The sequence below is a fragment of the Heptranchias perlo genome, chromosome 23 (assembly GCF_035084215.1).
Source record: "Heptranchias perlo isolate sHepPer1 chromosome 23, sHepPer1.hap1, whole genome shotgun sequence".
Lineage (NCBI taxonomy): Eukaryota > Metazoa > Chordata > Chondrichthyes > Hexanchiformes > Hexanchidae > Heptranchias > Heptranchias perlo.
In genome coordinates this window covers 13,171,976-13,198,330 of record NC_090347.1, presented here as the reverse complement: position 1 = coordinate 13,198,330, position 26,355 = coordinate 13,171,976, and the positions used below count along the sequence as shown (strand labels likewise).

General features: G+C 44.0%; 1 protein-coding gene across 1 annotated transcript in view; it reads right to left on the bottom strand.

Annotated features, from left to right (window-relative positions):
- Positions 1–26,355, bottom strand: part of LOC137341107 (inward rectifier potassium channel 16-like) — a 110,659-nt gene that overhangs the window by 72,868 nt on the left and 11,436 nt on the right. The window contains exon 2 of the mRNA XM_068004032.1: positions 2,913–3,003. The gene's annotated coding sequence lies outside the window, so the exon portion shown is untranslated. The remainder of the gene's footprint in view (positions 1–2,912; positions 3,004–26,355) is intronic.

Genomic DNA, 26,355 nt, shown 5'->3' with positions numbered 1-26,355 from the left:
TCGGCAGATCGAGGGGAGGGAGGTTAGCTTGGGGTGGCCGGGGGTGGGGGTGAGCACTAGTGCTCCTCCTGGCCCACTGGCAGTGTTGGAAAAGCACTTGCCTGCTGGATCTGGCAGTTCTCGCCTCCCTTTAGCTGCCAGATTTCCCGAGCCCTGGGAAACATGGCCCCCAGCCGTTAAATCCAAATGGCTGCTAAAATCTGAGGGAGGCAGCCTCATTAACATATTATAATTACTGACCCGCCCCTCGAGAGCAGGTTACTCGCCTGCCCCCCCGTCCCAGTTAAACTGTAAGTAAGCCCGTACCTAATGGGTTGGGGTCGAGTTTCACATTTTTAAGAATTTAAACCCCACCTCCCCTTCCCACCCGTCCTCGAGGGGTTAAACTCCCCCCCGTGTGTCTGAAATGGAAAGTATTTGATTTCCTCATCATTCAGTACAATCAGCACAAAATTCATCTGCAAGGAAGATTTTTAGTAATCTACAGATTATTCTTGAATGTCAGACTCCCTGCTTTTGAAACAGTATTTTTGAACATGAGTGTTAGACTACACTTTCAATCAAATTGTTCCATCGCTCAGCAAGAAGCCAGTCCAGTTTCTGTTCATAGCTTTGAGCTCTGCTATTCCTTGAATGAGGAACAACTTAGTAACAACTAAAGTGAAGGGAATTACAGTGGAATTAATTGCTGTGATGCTACAATATCACAGCCCATCTTGCAGGTGTTTAAATTAATATATAGAATATTACACATAAGCACAGTATTCACAACATGTCCTGGTCTCCATATTATGGAAAGGATATAGACGCATTGGAGAAGATGCAAAAAAGATTCACAAGGATGATACCAGAACTCAGAGGATATCCTTATGAGGAAAGGCTGAACAGGCTGGGGCTCTTTTCTCTAGAATAGAGAAGGCTGAGAGGTCTTTAAGATAATGATAGGGCTTGATAGGGTAGACATAGAGAAAATGGTTCCATTTGTGGGGGAGTCCAAAACTAGAGGTCATAAATATAAAAAGTCACTAATAAATCCAATAGGGAATTCAGGAGAAACTTCTTTACCCAAAGAGTGGTAAGAATGTGGAACCACAAGGAGTAGTTGAGACAATAGATACACATAAGGGGAAGCCAGACAAACACACAAGGGAGGTAGAGTTAGATGCAGTAGGGAGGGAGGAGGCTCGTGTGGAGCACAGACCGGTTGGGCCGAATGGCCTGTATCTGTGCTGTAGATTCGATGTAAGTCGATGTAGCACAAAACACCGCGGAGATCCTGTAATACTATCAGGGTATTGTTATAATCTCACACTCTCAGAAGACAGCCCTGCTTGCAATTGTACATGGATTAGAGAACTGGTGCTATGATGTTGTAGTCTATCTCCATGAAGCACAGCTCCCCCCCACCCCCCGCCCCACCACCCTCTGTAGTGCAGAATTGTGGAATTACTCCTTATGTACATTCACGTTCTCTGTCACAATAAGGCACAAAAGCCTAGATCCAATATCATAGTGTTTGGATCTCATAATATTGGTTTAGTGTACCTGCCACGTAATGAAAAGATCAGATTTATGTTAATCAAAAAGACATTTTGTTCAATATATATATTTCATAACATAATATCAGTGGCTTGGGGGAAACTGTACTTTCCAAGAGGGAGGGAAAACTAGAGGACAACTTAACATGGACTTCTCTCTTTCACCTTTTGGTGGTTCGGTCAAATGTTGCCCTGACAAGATCCTGGCTCTAACCCTAACTTGAACCCTAATGTGTAGCACTCTCACCGAGCCAGAAGGTTGTGGGTTCAAGTCCCACTCTGGAGACTTGAGCACAAAATCTAGGCTGACACTCCAGTACAGTACTGAGAGGGTGCTGCACTGTCGGAGGTGCTGTCTTTCGGATAAGACATTAAAGCGGGGCCCCATCTGCCCTCTCTGGTGGATGTAAAAGATACCATGGCACTATTTCGAGGAAGAGCAGGGGAGTTCTCCCCAGTGTCCTGGCCAATATTTATCCCTCAACCAACATCAATAAAACAGATTATCTGGTTATTATCACATCGTTGTTTGTGCACAAATTAGCTGCCACATTTCCTGCATGACAACAGTGACTGTACTTAATTGGCTGTAAAGCACTTTGGGATGTCCTGAAGTCGTGAAAGGTGCTATATAAATGTAAGTCTTTCTTTCTAATGTGTAGAAGATTATTTAACCTCTTGGTCAGTGGATGGAACCTGTGATTAGGAACTCACCATGTGAAAAAACATGACCATGAACCCATATTCTACTACACTAAGATGTAGCATGTTGATACTTACAGAAGGAAGGAAAATAAGTCACAGATGTAATTGACTTAAAGGCTAAATTCAACACACAGGATAGGTATCAATGGATATGGGAATAGGGCAGGAAAGTGGAATTGAGGTAGAAGATCAGCCATGATCTTATTGAATGGTGGTGCAGGCTTGAGGGGCCCTATGGCCTACTCCTGCTCCTATTTCTTCTGTTCTTTTGTATTTTAAAATAAAAGCTAGAATGTGGAATACATTGTTAAAACTCCCTTAAATAGGCAAAATAAGTGCAATACTCGAGCTTAGAACAGTGTAGAAGAGTGGGAGGAAGTACTGTCATTCGAGAGCTTAACAGCTTTGCTTTTAGCAACAAATTGTGAGGATTTTAGTTACCATTATCGAGCACTAATGATTTAAGTGCCTGTGACTATTGTAGTTGTCAGAGAGACTACTCTGGTGGGAACGAATGACTTTAGAACCTAACAAATTTCAAATACAGATAACTGGAGTTGTTTTTCCAACTGATGAGCGAATTGTGAGAACTTCTATGCTGCATTCCATTACCAATATTACTTAAATGCTGAAAGACTTTGTCAAAAGAAAATTGAGGTGTCGACATACCTGAGTTCAGAGAGGCAGGTCAGTCCGCACTGATGGTCCAAAGTGGTGGTGATGATGACATTTGAGTTTATAAGTGAACGGCAGCATATGACTGTGAAAAGAATAATAGTGTTTAAGAAACCTCTCAGGTAAGATTCGCCATGCTGGTATAAAATGTTTGACACTTGTCTCTGTTGGCAATGCTCCTCTCTCAGGGTCAGTCTCCTGGGGTGTTCAGCTCACACGTAATGCTAACAGCAGTTTGGAGGTGCCCTCCTTCAGATGCTATTAAATAAGACCCTTGATACTTTTTTTGGGGGCCACGTTTCACAAACGCGACTGGATAGGATGATCGATTAATCAATTGATATTTTAAATTTGGAAATTCAGACAGTCCAGAAATGCCTTACTCAGTCTATAACACTGGTATTGCAGGAAAGGATGCCCCAGAGCATGGTACATTGGCGAGACCATGCAGACACTGCGACAACGGATGAACGGACACCGCGCAACAATCGCCAGACAGGAGGGTTCCCTCCCAGTCGGGGAACACTTCAGCAGTCAGGGACATTCAGCCACCGACCTTCGGGTAAGCGTACTCCAAGGCAGCCTTCGAGACACACGACAACGCAAAATCGTCGAGCAGAAATTGATAGCCAAGTTCCGCACCCATGAGGACGGCCTCAACCGGGATCTTGGGTTCATGTCACGCTACACGTAAGCCCACCAGCGAACAAAAGCTATCTTTTTAATATAACGGGTCATTTGCTGGCTTTCTCTGCCTTCTGGATGTTTCTGCCTCTCTCTCTCCGTTTTTTTTTCCTGTTTGTTTTTTTTTTGGTGTTGAATGTATATTCGGGGGTTCTGTAGGTAACACCTCTCTGTCTGAACACGGTGATTGCCTTGGCAACGGGCAGTCGCAAAGAATGTCTGTAATCACCATGAATTGTTCTGTGATTTATAAATGCGTAGGCTTCGAGGAGTTCCTGACATTTACCTGAGGAAGGAGGAAGCCTCCGAAAGCTAGTCGATTTCAAATAAAATCGTTGGACTATAACTTGGTGTTGTAAAATTGTTTACAATTGTCAACCCCAGTCCATCACCGGCATCTCCACATCACTGGTATCGCACCATTGAGAGAGTCCAGAAATGCTGTATAATCTGTAGCACCATTCAGACCCCAATTTGCATAGGCAGTGGGTCTAACGCTTGTTTCAGGCAGGCACCCTGGACGACTCCAGGACTTACATAGAATTACATAGAATGTACAGCACAGAAACAGGCCATTCGGCCCAACAGGTCCATGCCGATGTCAATTCTCCACACGAGCCTCCTCCCTCCCTACTTCATCTAACCCTATCAGCATACCCTTCTATTCCTTTCCCCCTCATGTGTTTATCTAGCTTCCCCCTTAAACGCATCTATGCGAGACGCTTCAACTACTCCTTGTGGTAGCGAGTTCCACATTCTCGCTTCTAACCAATATGGCGGGCGACACATTTTCAGCACGGACTGCGCAAGCACATCCTGCAAGTCATGTTTGGACCCTTCATCGCCTGTTCTCGCTCGAAAAATGGGTAATGCACAATCAAATTTCGAGGACAAAATGCCCATTATTTAGTTGCTACTCTGTCCTAGAAATTGGCTTTTTTTTTGCAAAGCAATGTTTGTGACTGATGACTCAATCACATTCACAATCACACCATTGCAGCACTTACACATACCGGGATGATTTTGAAAGATTTACTTCCCTTTAAGATGATTGACATAAAATTACACTATAGCAAAGATTGCATCTGCTCCAGGAAGTGGATCAAATTTCAAAACTGCACAAGCTGATTACAATGTTCTCTTGAAATGAACATAATGTAGAAATGTTCAGAAATTATGGGCTTGACATTATGCAACAGAAAACAAAAGGTTAACACATTTGTCTGAAACTTCTGTATCCGCTATTTTAGCTTAAAACATAAATGGATTAACATCTTGCTAAGGTGAAGGAGAGAGGAATTTCAGCTGAATGCATTAAGTGTTCATACGTTAATGTCCCACGGCATCATCTCAAGGTCCATTACTCTAGTCTCGGTCATCCAAATTTCTTGAAACAATTTTACCATCATAATTAATTATTTTAAAACAAAGTCCGCCAAAGTTGTATCAATTGCCATTGGGCCCCACATTAAAGAATCTTCAGATTGTCCGTTATACTTATTGTACTTGAAATGGATGCAAATAGTGATTCAAGAAATATCAAAATATAATACTGGAGGTATCAGTTGATGCAGAACGGGTTAATGGAGATGATAATTTCAAAAGAGTTTTTTAATGTATAGCACTGCTGATGGATTGTGACCAGATTTGTGTTTCACACAAGGTGGGGTGGGTAATTTTATCTTTTGAAGTCAATGGAAAAGAAATCGGGCGAGGTGTAAAATGGGCAGCTCATTTTTCGTATTGTAGGCCAATAGGAACTGGGTTGAGACTTTCAAAAGTAGTTTTATATGGAGATAACAGTCAGGGGAGTCCTTCACCCCATAGGTCTGAGCAAGATTCAAACTCAGATCCCAAAGGTGAAATGCTAGTGTGCTAACACATTGTTCCACCCAATCCCTGACAATCTGCTTCAGAACGAGAACAAATTAGAATTTCTTCGCTGTCTAAATTTCTAAGGTGGAGTCATCCGACCTGAGGTAATGCTATTGCCTATTTACAGGTTGACAAAGGAACAATGGGTGAAAAATTGGATATGGCCTATTTTTGGGCGCGGGTAGCGTGATCTGCTATTAACCCGCACCCAATGGCCCCTACACAGGCAGGACAAGACTTTCGTCAGGCCTGAGGACTTACCTGCAATCTGCGTTGGAAACCAGCGCGGAACAAGGATTCCATGCAATTTGCACTTTCCACCAGCAGGGGTGCTCCAATCTCTTAAAGGAGCCTGTCTGTTAAAAATCTCTTAAAGGTAGCTGGTACCTGTTATTTGCTGAAAATAACAATCTGCTGTCTGCACGGAGTCTGAACGGAGATCAAACATCGCACACGTAAAACACAGATGCAGCTCCCGTCCCTATGTTTACAAACTGATGAGTTATGTTAAAACATTGAATAAAGGTTGCGCACCACTAAATTCCACATTCTCCAATCCGCATGCCAGAACTCACCAATCTGCCGATCTGAGTCTGTACTAAGCCTGCGTGAATGCATGCACCAAGGTTCTCTGCTGATGCCCTAGAGACCTTGGTGCAAGAGGTGGACAGAAGGAGGGACATCCTGTATCCGCAGGGGGTTGGGGGTGGGGGGGTGCCAGAGGCCCTCCAGACATATACCCAAAAGGCAGTGGGAGGCAGCAGAGGATGAAGTCAATGCCAGGCGCACAGCATCATGAACATGGATGACATGAGTGGTCAAGGTGAGTGAGGTCAACTGTCTAGTGGCATCTCCTACCAACTGCACCACTAGCCACATCCACTGCTCCATGCACTACATCCCCCATCACCCACATACCAACAAACTCTTTTTATCAGTACTCAACTCTGCCAATCAGATGCTTCCTCTCACCCTTACACATTACCACTGTTGCAAGCTGCCCACCCACAACTCACAAGCTACACACACTGGCAGCTATTCAACCATGACAGGCACATCACCCCAACACACGTCCCGCTTTCTTGCAGGAGAAGATGGCGCATATCAGGAGGCAGCAAGTGGTGGTGGCATTTAGCCCCTCGAGCCTGTTCCGCCATTCAATGAGATCATGGTGGACCTGTGACCCAACCCCATATCTCTTAATACCCTTGGTTCACAGAAATCTATCAATCTCAGATTTAGAATTCACAATTGAACTAGCATCAACTGGCGTCTGCAGAAGAGCGTTCCAAACTTCTACCACCCTTTGCTTGTAGCAGCGTTTCCTAACTTCACTCCTGCACGTCCTGGCTCTAAATGTTAGGCTATGTCCCTGTGTCCTAGTATTCAAGTCTAGGAGCCCTCCGAAACCAGTTACAAATGTCTCCGCAGCCAGAAGCAATAATCCAGCCACTAACCTGTAAATCCTGCATGGTCCCTTTAAATAGCGGTGGTGGACGTCCTCCCAGCACTCGAAGAAACGTTCAGATGGTCAGGTTTAAGACTGTGCGTTGAGTTGAGCCTTAAGTCCCAAAATGGTGTCTATTACTTTAAATCAGCATTGCACACTGATTATATCCATTTTCTCCTTACATTACATGCTTCCGGCGTTCGTTATCTGCACCTGCGCTAACTCCTATACCAAGATGGCGTCCGGCGCACGTCACGCTGGAAACATGCGTGCGCAGCCAATACGCCATCTTGGCACTTCAGGAGGCGGCGCAGCAACGAAACAACCAACGCGACACGACCCGATTTAGCGCCCAAAACCTTTGCCATTAGCCCTGTTTTTACGATAGTTAACACAAACCCACATTTGTGCAATTATTTAATCATAGTCACAATACATTAATGCCCAAAGAATAAGTCCTAATCAAAACAATGAAGAACAGATTGACTAAAATAAGACAACCAACAACTTTGCTGAATGTTTTTGTTTGCAAAACATGTGTGATGTAAGGTGTATCTGAAATATGAATGATGTGGAGATGCCGGTGATGGACTGGGGTTGACAATTGTAAACAATTTTACAACACCAAGTTATAGTCCAGCAATTTTATTTTAAATTCACAAGCTTTCGGAGACTTCCTCCTTCCTCAGGTAAATGTTTCAGGAGCTCCTTGAAGCCTACGCATTTATACATATAGAACAATACATGGTGTTTACAGACTGCCCCTGCAACTGCCCGTTGCCAAGGCAATCACCGTGTTCAGACAGAGAGGTGTCACCTGCAGAACCCCCGAATACACATTCAACAAAAAAACAAACAGGGAAAAAAACAGAAAAAAAACAGAGAGAGGCAGAAACATCCGGAAGGCAGAGAGAGCCAGCAAATGACCCATTATATTAAAAACAGATAACATTTGTTCGCTGGTGGGGTAACGTGTAGCGTGACATGAACCCAAGATCCCGGTTGAGGCCGTCCTCATGGGTGCGGAACTTGGCTATCAATTTCTGCTCGACGATTTTGCGTTGTCGTGTGTCTCGAAGGCCGCCTTGGAGTACGCTTACCCGAAGGTCGGTGGATGAATGTCCATGACTGCTGAAGTGTTCCCCGACTGGGAGGGAACCCTCCTGTTTGGCGATTGTTGCGCGGTGTCCGTTCATCCGTTGTCGCAGCGTCTGCATGGTCTCGCCAATGTACCATGCTCTGGGGCATCCTTTCCTGCAACGTATGAGGTAGACAACGTTGGCCGAGTCACAGGAGTATGAACCATGCACCTGGTGGGTGGTGTCCTCTCGTGTGATGGTGGTATCTGTGTCGATGATCTGGCATGTCTTGCAGAGGTTACCGTGGCAGGGTTGTGTGGCGTCGTGGACGCTGTTCTCTTGAAAGCTAGGTAATTTGCTGCGAACGATGGTCTGTTTGAGGTTGGGTGGCTGTTTAAAGGCGAGTAGTGGAGGTGTGGGGATGGCCATAGCGAGGTGTTTGTCCTCATTGATGACATGTTGAAGGCTGCGGAGAACATGGCATAGTTTCTCCGCTCCGGGGAAGTACTGGACGACAAAGGGTACTCTGTTGGTTGCGTCCCGTGTTAGTCTCCTGAGGAGGTCTATGCGATTTTTTGCTGTGGCCCGTCGGAACTGTCGATCGATGAGTCGAGCGTCATATCCCGTTCTTACTAGGGCGTCTTTCAGCGTCTGTAGGTGTCCATCGCGTTCCTCCTCGTCTGAGCAGACCCTGTGTATTCGCAGGGCCTGTCCATAGGGGATGGCCTCTTTGACGTGGTTAGGGTGGAAGCTGGAAAAGTGGAGCACCGTGAGGTTGTCCGTGGGCTTGCGGTAGAGTGAGGTGCTGAGGTGCCCGTCTTTGATGGAGATTCGTGTGTCCAAGAAAGAAACTGATTCTGAGGAGTAGTCCATGGTGAGTTTGATGGTGGGATGGAACTTGTTGATGTTATCGTGTAGTCTCTTTAGTGATTCCTTGCCGTGGGTCCACAGAAAGAAAATGTCGTCGATGTATCTGGTGTATAGTGTTGGTTGGAGGTCTTGTGCAGTGAAGAAGTCGTGCTCGAACTTGTGCATGAAAATGTTGGCGTATTGGGGTGCGAATTTGGTCCCCATGGCTGTTCCGTGTGTTTGGGTAAAGAACTGGTTATCGAAGGTGAAGACATTGTGATCCAGGATGAAGCGGATGAGTTGTAGGATGGCTTCCGGAGATTGGCTGTTGTTGGTGTTGAGTATTGATGCTGTCGCAGCGATGCCGTCATCGTGGGGGATACTGGTGTATAGTGCCGAGACATCCATCGTGGTGAGAAGTGTTCCTGGTTCAACTGGTCCGTGGGTACTGAGTTTTTGTAGGAAGTCTGTAGTGTCGCGACAGAAGCTGGGGGTTCCCTGTACGATGGGTTTCAGGATGCCCTCGATGTATCCAGAGAGGTTCTCACACAGGGTTCCGTTGCCTGATACGATGGGACGTCCGGGTGTGTTGGCTTTGTGTATCTTTGGGAGGCAGTAGAAGTCTCCCACGCGGGGATTACGTGGGATGAGAGTGCGTAGGATGCTTTGAAGGTCTGGATCGAAGGTCTTGATCAGTTTGTTGAGCTGGTGGGTGTGTTCTTTGGTCGGATCTGCGGGTAACCGTCTGTAGTGTTCCTGGTTGTCCAGTTGTCGGTATGCTTCTTTGCAATAGTATGTTCTGTTCTGTATGACTATGGCTCCTCCTTTGTCCGCTGGTTTGATGACGATGTTGCGGTTGGTCTTGAGAGCGTTGATGGCGTTGCGTTGTGCTCGGGTGACATTCTGGACTGTCTTCTGAGTGCGGCTGATGAATCTGGCATTGACGCATTTCCTGACAGCTTGAGCATACATGTCCAGCTGAGGGCAGCGACCCTCCGGAGGAGTCCAGTTTGACTCTTTCCTCTTCGGTAGCTGTACCGCGGATCCCTCTGTCTGCTGTTCCGGATCGTCGATTGTCTCATTGGGTTCGCTGCTGAAATCTTGGGGTTTGTGGTAGAATTCCCGGAGCCTCATTCTCCTGATGAATTCCTCTGTGTCCGCCGCGAGACTAGTGGGGTCCATTTTGGTAGTGGGGCAGAAATTGAGCCCTCGGCTGAGAACTTCGATTTCGTCTGGTTGAAGGGTGTGGTCGGATAAATTGACAATAGACTTCCCTGTGGTTGCAACCGTGGTACCAGGGGAAGCTTGGTCGTTGCTGGTGGTGATGCCGAGTTTCTCAAGCTTCCTGCTCTTGGTTTTCATGTAGGCAGCGTAGTTCCGTTGCCTCGTCTGTTTGGCGGTATAACGTAGCTGGTCTGCTGTGTCCTGAGTACAGGTTGAGAGTATGGACTCTATCTTGGTTTCGAGGTTGTGGCGTCTGCTGTAGAGTTGGTGTATGAGATGGTTGCGGAGTGTGCGAGAGGTACGGCGGCAGAGTCTCTCAGCGTAATCCGAGTTGTATGTGGACTTGAGTGGGTTCGTGATCTGGAGTCCTTTCGGGATCTTGTCTGCTTTCTTGCAGCTCTGTAAAAACTTGATGTCTGTGTCTAAATGCGCGATCTTCTTGGATATCCTTTCCACTGTGAGCCGGCAGTTTGTGGTGTCGATGGTAGTCATGATGTGGAGATGCCGGTGATGGACTGGGGTTGACAATTGTAAACAATTTTACAACACCAAGTTATAGTCCAGCAATTTTATTTTAAATTCACAAGCTTTCGGAGAAATATGAAGGGAGACTTTGCATTCAGCAGTGCCAGTTATACAGGTGTAGAGAAGACACAGAAGATCAGAAAGTAGAGTGTGCAAGGTGTAAGTATTTTAGGGGTAATTACCCAACTGTGCACTCCCGGTGGGGAGACGCCCCAACTGGGAGCACATATCAGAAATTGGCCACATGCGGCACATGATTTTCCAATTAATTAAATTGGATGAGGTATCAGGAGTGCGATGTTGGGAAACTCCCCTTTTTGTGTGCATTCTGTGCAATAGCTTTATTGAGACTCCAGAATCCATGCAAAAATGTTGGAATTTTGCAATTTCCCAGTTTTGGCGCAGGATTTGCAAAGTTTGGCTTCAAACGCCATTTTGAATGAGCTTAATGAGCATGATGATGCTTTCAAACGGGAATATGCTTAGCACTTTTTTTCCCCCGATTTTTACAGTAACCCCGTCCTGCTACAGCTCCTGGTTGGGCACGCTGATCACTTTTTCACACTCGGGAGTTAAAAGATTTTCGAAGATCAGGTAGGATGTAAAACGGGCTGCTGATTCGCTATTGCCCCTTTTTGCGCGATTGCCCAGTTTGCGTTATTTTCCCAGTTTGCAGTGTTGCCCCTTTTTGCACTTTTTATTATTCGTTCATGGGATGTGGGCGTCGCTGGCAAGGCCGGCATTTATTGCCCATCCCTAATTGCCCTTGAGAAGGTGGTGGTGAGCCACCTTCTTGAACCGCTACAGTCCGTGTGGTGAAGGTTTTCCCACAGTGCTGTTAGGAAGGGAGTTCCAGGATTTTGATCCAGCGATGATGAAGGAATGGTGATATATTTCCAAGTCGGGATGGTGTGCGATTTGGAGGGGAACGTGCAGGTGGTGTTGTTCCCATGTGCCTGCTGCCCTTGACCTTCTAGATGGTAGAGGTCGCGGGTTTGGGAGGTGCTGTCGAAGAAGCCTTGGCGAGTTGCTGCAGTGCATCCTGTAGATGGTACACACTGCAGCCACGGTGCACCGGTGGTGAAGGGAGTGAATGTTTAGGGTGGTGAATGGGGTGCCAATCAAGTGGGCTGCTTTGTCCTGGATGGTGTCGAGTTTCTTGAGTGTTGTTGGAGGTGCACTCATCCAGCCAAGTGGAGAGTATTCCATCACACTCCTGACTTGTGCCTTGTAGATGGTGGAAAGGCTTTGGGGAGTCAAGAGGTGAGTCACTTGCCACAGAATACCCAGCCTCTGATCTTCTCTTGTAGCCATAATATTTATGTGGCTGGTCCAGTTAAGTTTCTGGTCAATGGTAACACCCAGGATGTTAATGGTGGGGGATTTGGCGATGGTTGCTTTGGAGGCGGTTCAGTGGAGGTTCACTCCACTGATTCCTGGGATGAGAGGGTTATCTTATGAGGAAAGGTTGGACAAGTTAGGCCTGTATACACTAGAGTTTAGAAGAATGAGGGGTGATCTTATTGAAAGATATCAGATCCTTCGGGGACTTGAAGGGGTAGATGCTGAGAGGATGTTTCCCCTTGTGGAAGAGACTAGAACTAGAGGACACAGTTTCAAAATAAGGGGTCTCCCATTTAAGACTGAGATCAGGAGAAATTTTTTCTCTCAGAGGGTTGTGAGTCTGTGGAACTCCCTTCCCCAGAGAGCGGTGGAGGCAGGGTCAAAGGGTCATTGAATATTTTTAAGGCTGAGTTAGATAGATTCCTGATTAACAAGGGATTCAAAGGTTATAGTAGGTAGATGGGAAAGTAGGGTTGAGGTCGCAATCAGATCAGCCATGATCTTATCAAATGGCAGAGCAGGCTTGAGGGGCCAAATGGCCTACTCCTGCTCTTAATTCATACGTTTGTACGTATGTTCGTATAAATCCTGGCCTTGTTAGCAACGCCCACATCCCATGAACAAATAAAAAAAAATTAAAATGTACAGTGCCAGGGAAGGAAGTTTGAGGAACAGTTCATGACCACTGAAACTGAGATGTCTTTTAACATTTGCAAGAAAGCATGACCACTTCCTTTTGTGAGGTGGCCCAATGGAAAGTCCTGTGAGTGATCACAGTCTCTGTTATCAGATGTTTCGCCCGACAGACGTTGGATGGCATTCCTTGGTATCCACAGTCTTTACCCTTTCGTCTTCCCCTCCTCATCTTCTTCCTCCTTGCCTTCATCCTCCTTTCCCGACATAATGATGGTACCTTTGCCCAAACAGTCAATTTGGTCTGGGATATGGATGACTCAGCTGAAAAGTATGATTCATAAGCACATAACTTTGCATCATATGGTGGGAGGAGGGTGGATTTCCAAAAGGTTCCAAAATAAACTGTACTGTATGTTTACTTACAGAACTGTATGCGATACAATTAGGACAAAGAGCATCATCTATGTGTTTTGTATGTTATGTGCTATTACATCCGTATTGCATTAGTCCACACAATGAGCAGCTGATACTTATAATATAATGAATTACATGATGTCATGTATAGTGCTTTATAAAAGAAAAGTTCCTTGCTGGAATCCAGAGTTGACACACTGCCATCACTCATGAGCTGGAATAATAGGGTCGGTTTTACAGAGGCAAATTCCTTTGTAGGTTCTCCTGCTCTTTCGTTCTCACAGGGGATTCCGCAGGGTTTTTCCACCGCAGTTATGGAGGAGCAGGAGAATCCCGAGGGAAATTCGCCCCCATACGAATTTTTGCACCCAGCATGGAAGTTCGTGTGCCTGGAGCACCATTCAGGAATCTGGGTGCAGAGGTCAGCAGGCCCGGCTGAGATTTGCATCCAGTAAAATCCAGCATTTGAATTCCCGATGTGCGAAGCTGGCAGCAAAGTCCCCACACAGGGAGTGCAAATTTATAAAATCTACCCCAACGGGCCCAGACAAATTTTTACTCTGTTAACTCTCACAATTGGGTATGGTTTCATGGGTGGATTTCACCCTTCGCTACATTCACGTGTGAGCCTTGACAGCGAGCGCCTGTAGACCATCTGACTGCAGAGTACATTACAGCCAAACCTGATCCCGTACTCACCCAGTATCAAATAACAACAATTTATATTTATATAGCGCCTTTAATGTCGTAAAATGTCCCAAGGCACATCTCAAGAGCGGAATCATATCAAATTTGTCACAGAGCTACGTAAGGAGATATTAGGACAGGTGACCAAAAGCTTGGTCAAAGAGGTAGGTTTTAAGGGGCATCTTAAAGGAGGAGGAGAGCTAGAAAGTCGGAGAAGTTTAAGGAGGGAATTCCAGAGTTTAGGTCCTAGGCAGCAGAAGGCAGCGAAGAAAATCAGGGATGCGCAAGAGGCCAGAATTGGAGGAACGTAGAGATCTCGGAGGGTTGTGGGGCTGGAGGAGGTTACAGAGACAGGGAGGGGTGAGGCCATGGAGGGATTTGAAAACAAGGATGAGAATTTTAAAATCGAGGCATTGCCAAACCGGAAGCCATTGTAAGTCAGCGAGCACAGGGGTGATGGGTGAACGGGATTTGTTGCGAGTTAGAATATGGAAAGCAGAGTTCTGGCTGAGCTCGAATTTACGGAGTATCCAGTCATACGCACTTCGAGTGAGGGTCATTGTCCAACAATCAGAAGCTGGAATCCTGATCAATCTTCTCCTCCCTAGCCCAGGGCTCAATGGCCAATTATAACACCAGTACCTCCACCACGGGTAAAATTAACTGAGTCAGCACAGACCAGACAGAACTGCTTCTTGAAGTGGTTATGTAATATATCCTGAGGCCCCTGAACTTGTGGAATCTGCCTGATTTATACTGTGAGGTGAATTCCACAGCACCTGAACGACAGAAAAGCCATTGTGTGTATGTCAAATCTTGCGGCAGTGCAGTTGTTTAAAAGCTGTAATTCATAACTTTAATTGCTGGCCACCAGAGCTACCCTAGGGCCTGTGGAAGATCCGCATTGGTCAGAGTGGCCTGCTTTGTCACGCTGAGCCACTCAATCTCCCCAGTGGCCAGCAGCAGCATGTATATTGTAAGCTGCACCTCTCTGGGTGAACGTAGCAGGTCCACTCCAATTACTTTGCTATGAGGTTAGGTGTGCTGGCAGTGACATCGCTGCACAGTGAAGGAAGCTTTACAAAGATCAAGTGGCTCATCTCCCTTCATTAAGCAGTTGAATTGGATCATTTCCATCTCGCTTTCTATTGATCGAGCTAAAGAGGGACTGTTGCTGCTGAAAAGTTGCATGGAAAGTTTCAGGTTGCTGTTTGTGAATGTGCATGATGGTCTAATTTGCTCGGACAATTTCATAACAGGGCCTGGATCCTCCTGGCAGGATCAGGGCCCAGCTGTTTCCCTCTTAAGTCCCTCCTTTAAGTTATCATCAGTGGCGATTTACAAGTATGTCATCAGCTGATGGTGAATGTGCATGATTACCCCACATTTACTTCTCGAATAGCCAAGATGATCCTTCTGTACTTTCTTTGTTGCTTATACAGAACAGTGCAGATCCTGGATTTCTCCTCCCCAGTACAATATAAACAATTTCATTGCAGCAACGCGTCCTAAAGACATTTCTGCTTTCTGTCTGCCCCCATCCACTGGAACCTGCTTAGAAGAACCATGATTATGGAGCCCATTAATAGGATTCCACTGTTATGGTGTAACACTTGTGCTCTTCAGAGGTTTAAGAGTGCATTCCTGCATTAATATTAATTTAATATTCCTTAAAGCTAAGGATAGTGTTTATATATTTCAGGCAAATAATTGAAAGACTTCAACTGCTATAGTGAGCGGTCGAGGTGTGTATTAAATATAAATAACACCAGTGGATTAGGTACTAATGAGGTTAAGGGATTAAGAATGTTATCTTAACCCTAAGATATGAATTATAAACATACTCCTACCACTGTTATTTCTTATCCTGTCTACATATTATTAATAACATGTATTCTAAATGTTCAGGAACTGTGTCGTCAACTCAACAGTTTTATACTAGGGACAATTGAGTGTAATCTGGAATACTGAGCCCATTATAACTGCTTCATAATGGTGGAAAGCAGTTATGCAAAAGAAAGAGGTGGTGAAAGCTGTACTTAGCCAGTTTATGATTAAACATAAACTGCACTCATCGCAAAGGGTTTTACATCTGCGTTTCGGCACAGAACTGAAACTCTTGCTTTTGTTTAAATGGGGTGCAGACAGAAATTGAAACAAAAAAGCAAGCGTCAGGAAAACAAAAGTACCTGCACCTGTCCCCTAGAGCTATCAGAGGTCAAAGGCCGTGAATCTGCAATGTCTGTATCAACTATTGAAATGTTAGTTTTTGGATCTTGCTGTGCTTTCTGGTTTTCCACGTGTTATTTGCAGCAGTTTCATCAGACTCCGTGTTTCTTTTTTTGGGCGGGGGTTTGTTAAAACGTCAAAGTTGGTGTAAAGTCGGGTAAAAAGGCGGTGTGCGACTCAGCTGGAAAAGGAAATACGGCCAGGAGGGGACGCCTTGATCACAAGTTTCTGGGCCCAGTCATGCAGGCTGGATTTTCCTGAATGAGACTGATGGACAAGTGGAAGATGTTTCTGATGAGAGTATTTTGCTAGCTTGTCAATAGCTTTTCCCCATCATTTTCTATATTTTATTTGTGTTTTAAACACCAACTTCAAGATTTTGTATTTGGTGTAATTTTATTAAGTTTTGTTGGTTTAACCCAACTTTGCCCCATGTCAGAGGTCTTTGCATAAACTGACTTCCTTAGGCAACCTCTACTCAAACTCTCCCAGTGGCTGCCAGTGTAAGTTTGGGCTGCAACAGGACAACATCTTCACAATTAAAACCTATGTTAAGGGAATGCAGATGCAGCTGAAAATGTGTTAAGTGAAAGTGCATGTAGTCTGTATAATATTGTATTTTGTTTACCACTAGCACATTCAGCACTTTGGATTTTTAGTAGTTATAATATTATATATTCAGCTAGAGAAATCACAGCAAATTCATCAATGTAATAAGAAACTTCTTATCCCACCAGCCAAAAGCATGTAAATTGCTCCAATGTTTTGCCTGTAATATTTCTACTGGATTAGTCTAATGAGCTATCTAATAATCGCATCAATGCAAAAATGATACTGCTGAGTCAGTTAACAAACATTTTTATTTTCTACTTTCACATGCTGTGATCATCACTCAAAGTTATATTTGAGTGCAAGTTTCATTTGAACACATATCAGAAATGCTGCTTCCTTCCTGACCTGGTGTACAATGATGCCCAGTTCAAACTGGTCACTACCGGTTAGATTCCAGTGCTTGTCACTCGATGAGTATCTTGTCACTTGTAGCTGGGAATTTGCAATTAGAAATAGTGCTCAGTACACCAAAATGCATTTCTAAGGTTACAGCCCTTCATATATATCAAATTCTGTTGATGCTGCACCAGTTCAAACAATGTGCTCCTAGTAAATATATATATATATACACACTTATTAAATAAGGAAATTCAGATAGAACAAGTACAGGTCTGTGAGTTTTTCCCATGGGAAAGGTAAGAAAAAATTTAAGACAGTTTTTATCTCAGCCTGTTGAAATTCAATTTTAATTCTGGAAATCACATTAAAGCAGTTTGTACTTCTGAGAACATGTAGTTTAATACTCTGAAGCTATCACAGCGGATTATTGCACTGATTGAAGGTATTGAAATTACAGGGAATTGTAGGACTGAAGACCTAAATTAACTAAATCTTTTGATTCAGAAGCTGTTTAGTGTAATAATGACCTTTTTTTTCTCTAGTTCATCTTGACCTAATTAATGTTTTAAAATAAATTTAAACTGTTTGGATAAGTATGTCACAAAATCAAAATATTATGGATTTCAATTAACTCTGACACTTTGCAGGAAATTAAATCTTTCTGTACAGTTTGAAAGGCCTTGCTGTGGCAGTTCTCATGCTCACTTTTCTTGTTACATTAGTCAAATTATCGTAGTTTACGTTATCCTCTTAGGGAAATAATGATTGTCCTGATTTTTATGGTTCTTACACACAGCAGTGCAGCAATACAGGGAGCAGAGAATTTGGCTGGTACTCCAAACTGTTCAGGATCCTCAATCAAACCAAAGGAGTCCACACAATTTCATTCCCATTCTGCTCTATCCTCTTATATCACTGTTTTCCCACAATATGTTGCTGTTCTCACTTAGCACCTGAAAAAACAGACATTGGATTAGGTATGTGGATACAGTTCTGCTTTTAATGTTTTTATTTTACAGTTGGCTCTAATTTCTATTTTCTACAATTTCAGTTTTTAAAAGAATCATCCCTTGATTTTTATTTTATTGTATCAGTGCTTTTTCTGCTTTTTTTAAAATGCGTTTAATGTAACCAATTACCTGTGCTTCAAACCACTGTAATCTGATACTTTAAATTCACATGAAACAAGTGCATTTTCTCCTTTTTCGCTTACTCTTATTTAATGTGTTTTAATCTAACATGAGTCTAACTCAGCACTTAGGCCTTGCTGGTTTTTTTTTTGTTCATTCTCAGGCATTGCTTGATGACCGTTTGGCGCCACTTTTCACGAAGCACAATGTACGGAGAGCGTGTTTGCCCGGGATAACGAAATGTACCAGATAATGGTGCTGGAAATAGCCAGAGTTTAATACCAGCCTGTATCATAATACTGCAACATCCCTAATTGCATGTGTACTGAGGCTGATTTTTTGACCTGGCTCATTAGTAGCTAGGTTACTGAAATAAAACAGAGCAAGGAAAAATGACTGAACTTTAGAAATACGATCTTGCAGTTTCTAATTGTTAGAATTTAATACAGAACTAAAAATGAAGATCTACAAAAGGGATCCCACGTTTTATTTTTTAAAAAGAAGCATTTTTTGTTGTCATTAATAAATATAATTGGAACTCAGACTCTCTAACACTTGTAGCTCAATCATGAAATGCTACTTATTCAGATAAGGTGACCAAACAAACAAAATGGCTTTAAATTACTGGTGAAAGAATAGCAACATTATGCTTGGCTATCACAATTCTGTAACATTCTCATTACATACACTCCAGATATTCAACCCACCCACACTGTTCCGTTTGCCACCAAAACAGATTGGCTGGACATTTATCTCATTGATGTTTGTCAGGTCTTGCATACCACAAATTGACTGTCATATTTGTCTACATAACGACAGTGATTCATTGGACGTGAAGCGCTTTGGGACATTCTGAGGGCATGAAAGGTGCTATGTAAATGCAAGACTCAGGTCTGTGATCTGCAAACTAGGGTGAGGTTAGCAATTGCCCAGCCTGGCAAGTCACTGCCCGATATGGCTTGACGCCCCCCCCCACCCACCATCCCCCAGCAGTAATGCCGCTCCCAAGCACTCCCATTATGCCAGGGTCATCTTGAAAGGCAAGAACAACCAAAAATCCATTTGCTATTCCATCATTACCACCTCAGACATCCTTCCTCTGCAGTCTCCATCCTCACCTCTGACAATAAATGTGAGAAGCTCTTGGACGTCTTTATCTCCAAAGCTGAGGCATCCATTCATCCACATCCTTCTCTTCCCTAACCCTCTGTTCCCCCCCCATCCCATCTCAACCCCCAATCACCATTCACTTTGCAATTTCTCCTCCATCTCCTCCCTCAACCTCATAAAATTCATGTCCTCCAGGAAGCTTATTCCCCAGATCCCCTTCCAGCCCAGTTCTTGACTACTCTAGTCTCATTGCACCCCATTACATCTCCTTTCTTCCCATTCCTAAACTGTCAGCTGAAGTGGCCCCCAAGGCCTTATTCTTGGTTCCTCCGTATTTATCTTCTACATTCTACTGCTCAGCAATAAATGTGCTGTCAATCCAAATCTAGATCTCCATCGGCACCATTGACTCCAAGTCGGCAAGTCATAGATGAGCCAAAATTACCTCCAGCTCAAGGTTTGCAAAACTAGTGCCATCTTTTTCAGTTTGCACCAACCTCTAGATGCCTTTGGCTCCTATTTCACCATCTTTCCTCGCTGTCCTCTCTGGCTGAGCCAGATGGTGTACGGATGGTGAACCTGAATGTTCTGCTCAATCCTGAGCTGACTTTCTTACTTCACAACAGATCAGTTGCCAAACTACATTTTTCCACCTCCAGCACATGTTAACCTCTCTCCCTCCACTGCTAAAACTCTAAACCATGTCTTCATCACCTCAAGGATTGATTTCGTGAATGCGCTCCTTGCTGACTCCCCCTCCTCCACCCTTTACGGACTTCAATTAATCCAGAACTGTGCAGCCTAAGTCCTCTCTCACACAAAGCTCTGCACACCCATCTCCCATGTCCTCGCCAAGTCCCACCGGCTCCTTGCTCCACAGTGTATTGAAATGGTCCTCATCTTCATTTTCAACTCCCCCCGTGATCTTGTTCCAATCTTTCTGAATGCTCTTTCCAGCTCCATCACTCTACGCACACCTCTGATTCTAGATCACTGCTCTCTCAGTTCCATCATTTAAGATGCTTGTGAAGGAAGGCAGAGCGAAAGCAAGGGAAAGTGGTTTTCGGTGAAATTTTCAGAGTGCAGGGACGTGGTGATCGTTCATTCACTATGTGCCTCCACTTTGTTTCTTTCACCCAAAACATTTTGCCTTGCTACCTTTCTTCCTTCCTTCAAAATGCATCATAAAAACCTATCTCTTTGCCTCCCTTTAATTCTTTGCCGTTCCTTGTTTGGTGTCCAATCCTCCCTCTTGTAAAAAAAAACTGAGACGTTCTGCACAAGAGATGCTATATAACTCTAGGGTGGTGCTATTGTTGTCAGTTAAAACATAACATTTCCAGCTGTTGCTTCCTGTTACCTTTCCTTCCAGATGTTTGTGTTCCACATTTCTCATGTGACAACAAATAATAGGGTGACCTTACACACACGTGCGTCAGGGGTTGGAGCACATGGAGACCAACGTTCCCTGCAGGGTGTCCCCTCCATTAATTCAGGTGGAAAATCCTGGCCTAGAGTTTCCGCTATATGGCGCTGGCTTTTTGAGCGCAATCCAGCCGAATCAGCGCAAAACATCGCGGAATTTCGATTTACGCTTGGCGCAATTTGCACCCAGCGTAATTCGAGTTTCCGCGATCTTTGGCACTGGCTCAAAAATCACTGCGCTGAAGCCGGCCCCGCCCACAAAACAGGCCACGCCCCCCGATCGAAATAACGAGGATTGTGGGTATCCGCCGATTGTGCCCGCCTGCTGCCACTTGAGGAGAGTATTAAAATTAAGCTTGTTTTCTTAGGCACACAGGCACTAGTAGGCACATTTTAAACGTTTTTAAGTATTATAGAATGTTGAATTTACTAAGAAACTGACTAGTGTACACCAGTGAAAGTAGTAAATGGTTCAGTATAGTTTTTTGAGTCATTTTCAGTGCTTTAAAATCAGGTTACTCACAGGTGGAGGACCAGTCACTTGTTAAAAATCCTTATTTTTGGTGATAATCCCATTTTCAGCTGTATTACTAAAACTGCACGAGGGTACCGTTCTTAAATAAATCTCTTAAATACATCAGCTGTGGCTCAGTTGGTAGCACTCTCACCTCTGAGTCAGAAGGTCATAGGTTCATAGTCCCACTCCAGAGAGTTGAGCACAAAATCTAGGCTGACACCCCAGTGCAGTACTGAGGGAGTGCTGCACTGTCGGAGGTGCTGTCTTTTGGATGAGACATTAAACTGAGGCCTCGTCTGCCCTCTCAGGTGGACGTAAAAGATCCCATGGCATTATTTTGAAGAAGAACAGGGAGCTATCCCCGGTGTCCTGGCCAATATTTATTCCTCAACCAACGTCACAGATTATCTGGTCATTATCACATTGCTGTTTGTGGGAGCTTGCTGTGCACAAATTGGCTGCCACGTTTCCTACATTACAAACAGTGACTACACTTCAAAAATACTTCATTGGTTGTTAAGCACTTTGGACGCCCTGAGGTTGTGAAAAGTGTTATATAAATGTAAGTCTTTCTTTTATCAATGAATATTTTTAATTGCAAAAAAAATAAATAAATGTTAAGCTGCCGAGTTGCACTGATTCATGGCAGATTTTACGTTTGTGATTATGTTCATTCATTTTAGCGGAAACTCGGCCTAAAATGCGTCAGTGCAATTTTCCGGCGCAATTTGTGCCCCAAAGCCGATTGCGCCCAAAGCGGAAACTCCAGGCCCGTGTGCTGCTCTCTACATCTGAATTCCCAAAATGTGTTTCCAGTGTGCGCTGGGAGAGTGAACATGTAAATTACCCAAATATCCTTTAATGCACCAGAAACTCATGATCTAATCGCAATAATGAACTCCAAGGTGCGCATATGCCTGAACTTTTAACCGTTGGCATGGATTACTTTGCCAATCAACTTCATCTTGTGCCGAGAACTGTCCCTAATGTGGTAAATTCCCGCAAGATATTCACATTCGGGTGTTCATTGTTGCTTACTATGGATATACCATATCTGTATGTGGGAGATTTTAAACAGGCTAATGTTCCTTTTCTACCTGATTAAACAGCTTGCTGAAGTTTCTCTGGAAAAGCCTCTGACAGAAGGTGTATTTTCCAATCAGAAGGAGAATTGTATCGTTACGGTGAAGTTCACAACACTCACCATTTATGTCACTCTCGCCTGGATTCTACTCAGCAATAATTCTACAGAAAGATGTTGTAGGGTCCTGATGTTTAAAGTGTATTTTTGTTTAAGATGCTGCATTTTATTTGGGCGAGGCTTCCTAAATACTAGCATTTGAAATTAAAAATGTGTTAAAAAAGACTGAGGAATTTTACGATCCTGGTAATTGAAATGCTGGAATCATGGAGATGGTAGTAAATCTTTTAACTATGGTGCATCACCATCGCTAAAGTATTTATGACTTAAAAAACCAAGGCCTCCCAGGGTGCTCTATCCCAGGCATTTATCGAAGCTCGGGTACTAGCTGATTGAAAACCACATGGGAAAACAGAGCTTTAGTTAAAATTTTCCGCTTTTTTTTCTGCACAAGTACTCTCACACTGCGGAAAATAGCAGTTGCTCCCAGGAAAACACAAAAAAAAATGGATTTCCAGAGGGGCCTGTCAGCTAACTGGAGTTTTCCCTTAAGCCTCATTGATCGATTGTGGAGGCACTGTCCCATAGGGTTGAATCAAAGTAAAAACAAATTTTGGTCAGGCAGATGTCTGACATGTGGGAAACTCATCAACATGCTTAAGAGTCTCCAAACCAAGATACTGAGAAATTCACAGAGTTTCTGTTTGCCCAATATGAAGTAAATACTCTCTTCCTGAAGAGAAATATCCGACTTAACTGAACCCAGGTTGCCTCAGCACAGGCTGGCAAGAGGCAAGTCTTTGAAACCTCTAAGAGTCTGTAGGGATACTGCTGGAGTTCAATCAGCTAAATTCACACGGCATTACCAGCGCAGGTCAACAGTAAACTTTCCACTACTTCTTCAGATAGGACCACCCTGCTCATTAGGGGTTTGGGTTGCATCAATATCTGGAGCTGAGTAGGAAGAATTCCAACCTCTGAGACAGGCCTAATTGTCCAGATTCCATTTATAAGCCAGGTTGGTTGGACAACCATCAATACTGTCCTGGAGTACTGTGGATCTGGCTGGCTTTGGGGGTGTCAGATTACTGAGTCTGTCACAGATGTTCCGATTTTCCATCCTTAAGGAGGATGGCCACGAGACAATTCGACTATCAGACAGCTAATAAGTACAAGTTTGAGCCCTCACTAGCTAAATAACAGTTACCAGGAACTCCTCACAGGTGGCATGGTGAACATCATAACTGACCATAAAATGTGTGCGTGCTGATCACTGATCTACTCAGGACAGTCAACAGAATGCCAGACACCTTCATGTTTGTAGCATTTTGAGTTTTATTGGCATTGCCCAAGCAGCATTTTGACAATTTATAATATTTCTTATATATATCAATACAGCATTTTTTGACTTAACATTAACCAGCAGACAAGGGACTGGGGTGATTTGATGTGTTAATGAGCTACCCAAAGAAAGAAGGGCAGTCATGAAACAGTTTTTGCATGTTACTATAGCTTTCAAACAATGGGAAGAACCTCAGGAATTGGTTATTTAAAATGTTCATACCATTGTGAAAACATCTTGGGAGATCAAATGGATGGTCTTTGTGTAGTCAACATGGATGGAATACCCATTGTGGGTTAATTGAATCAGAAAAGGTTTTTTTTCCCACACACAGATTTAGGCAGGAGAGATCTCTCTTTCACTGAGATAGACACACCAGACTTGGACATGCAAACGTATACCGCTTGTAACATAAGCACAGCACCAATTAGCTTAGGCGCAGCTAGATTGAAACATAGAAACATAGAAAATAGGAGCAGGAGTAGGCCATTCGGCCCTTCGAGCCTGCTCCGCCATTCAATATGATCATGGCTGATTGAAGCTAAGTTTTCCACTGTGGCAGAGTTGCATTTTTATTATTTCACATGGAACAAGTAGCAGTAGAAAAACTGATGGATTTCACTGTGAAAGCTGTATTCTGCTCTTAATCTAAAATAAACCAGTTTGTCGGTTTACAAATTGTGCCTCCTCCCACTAGAGTGCTCTCAGCCTGCCTTTTGTAAAGACTGGAGAATGCACGTCGTGACGGGTGCGAGATTACAATTGCCAATACGTGCAAGGGATACAAGGTCTGCTTACGGGGGTGTCTGAGAAAATATTTAATCCAAATCCCACGAAAATTGTAACAATGTTCTTGGTATCCAAGTTCAGTGCATTGTGCCAGGTTTGCTCATCATCAGCTGCTTAATTTTCTGAAAGGCTTTGGCAAAGAGACGTGCCTACTGTAAGGCTGACCTCCCCTCCCAGGCACTGAGAAACAGGCACTGTAGGCTCCTGCCTTCTCTCCATGCCACACATCGATCTGATGGTTTGATGCTAGACGTCTCACATGGACTGAAAGATGTCCTTTCATTGCATGCCTAGCAGATCCGAAACAAATCATATTTCTGGACTTCACTGCCAACAGGTGAGTCCTTCGAGTAATGAGGCCTGAGCTTGGATTTTTGTGGCAATTTTCCAAGCATGTGCTGGCAGCATACATCAGAAAGTCATGGGCAAACTGGCGGTAATTTTCTGTCCACTGATTTCAATAGATGGAAGATCGCGGGCGATATGTTCACCAGGGCATGCTCCAAAGATGACTCCCTTGCAATCATTTTATAAGTCTGCCCAATTTTATTCAGCTATGTCTCCCCTTTCCATTCTTTCCTTTTGTCTCTCCGTGTCTCCTCTCTCTCCCTTGTCTCTCTGTGTCTCCTCTCTCTCCCTTGTCTCTCTGTAGCTCCTCTCTCTCCCTTGTCTCTCTGTAGCTCCTCTCTCTCCCCTGTCCCTCCATGTCTCCTCTCTCTCCCTTGTCTCTCCATGTCTCCTCTCTCTCTCTTGTCTCTCCATGTCTCCTCTCTCTCCCTTGTCTCTCCATGTCTCCTCTCTCTCTCTTGTCTCTCCATGTCTCCTCTCTCTCCCTTGTCTCTCCATGTCTCCTCTCTCTCTCTTGTCTCTCCATGTCTCCTCTCTTTCCCTTGTCTCTCTGTGTTTCCTCTCTCTCCCTTGTCTCTCCATGTCTCCTCTCTCTCCCTGTCTCTCCATGTCTCCTCTCTCTCCCTTGTCTCTCCGTGTCTCCTCTCTCTCTCTTGTCTCTCCATTTCTCCTCTCCCCCTTGTCTCTACGTGGACATGCTTGGTTTACGTTGTTCGCGGCTATATGCGTTCTGCATATTGAAGCCGAGCACTTCCACTACCGAGAGATCACTCCAGGGATGCGTGACGTGCAATTATCGTGAAATGATTAGCCATAGCACACAGCACCATGAAAAGAACAGAGCCTTGCTCTGAAATAACCAGCCTGACTGAACTTAATGGAATTTACTGTGGAACAAGTTATTCTTGTACTTTGAAAATTTGTGAATGCATTGGCAAGCTGGCACAAACATCTGGAAGACCAGATTCAGCCTGCAGGCTGTATTTGTCAATCTGTAAAATGATGAGCACCAGTAGGATAAATTAAAGATACCAGCTGCAAATATGATCAACACCTCACTGGTAAGTGACAGCTAGAAATGTAGAGTTTATCCTTTTAACACTTTGTTCATGGCTTTTTATGGTAATTGTTTTCGGGTCGTGAAATCATTTTTGGAACACATCAGACATAATCTTGAATCTGAGCTGTTGGATGTTACATTTGTTCAGTTATCCATTGAATAATATATGCTATATTGGAAGACATGATAGATCAGAGAATGTTACCATGAGGAGGCACTGAATTCAATTATGTTCTAGTAACAAGCTCTATGTGAAGACTATTGAAGTCTGAATCCTGCTGGTAATGGTTTGAATGCAGAATTGCCTCACATCATTGGATTTTGCTGATGAATACAAGGATCCATGGTCACCTGAAGTTATCAGCACCAGGCAACAAAACAGAAGAGTATTAATTTGATACCACTGGTGTTAGGATTCTGCATCACAAATAGAAGAAAACCTGACTATAGGCTTCTATTAGACAGTCACAGATCAATATTAGCAATCCTCTGACTTACCAGCTAGGAAAATAAGCTTTACAGAAATGATGCTTTAGGAAGAGAAACATTTGGCATAAAAACTGCTGTGACCAAGTTTTAAAGGTTGACAACGTAAAATGAAACAAAACTTGTGCATTAATGCCCTCTG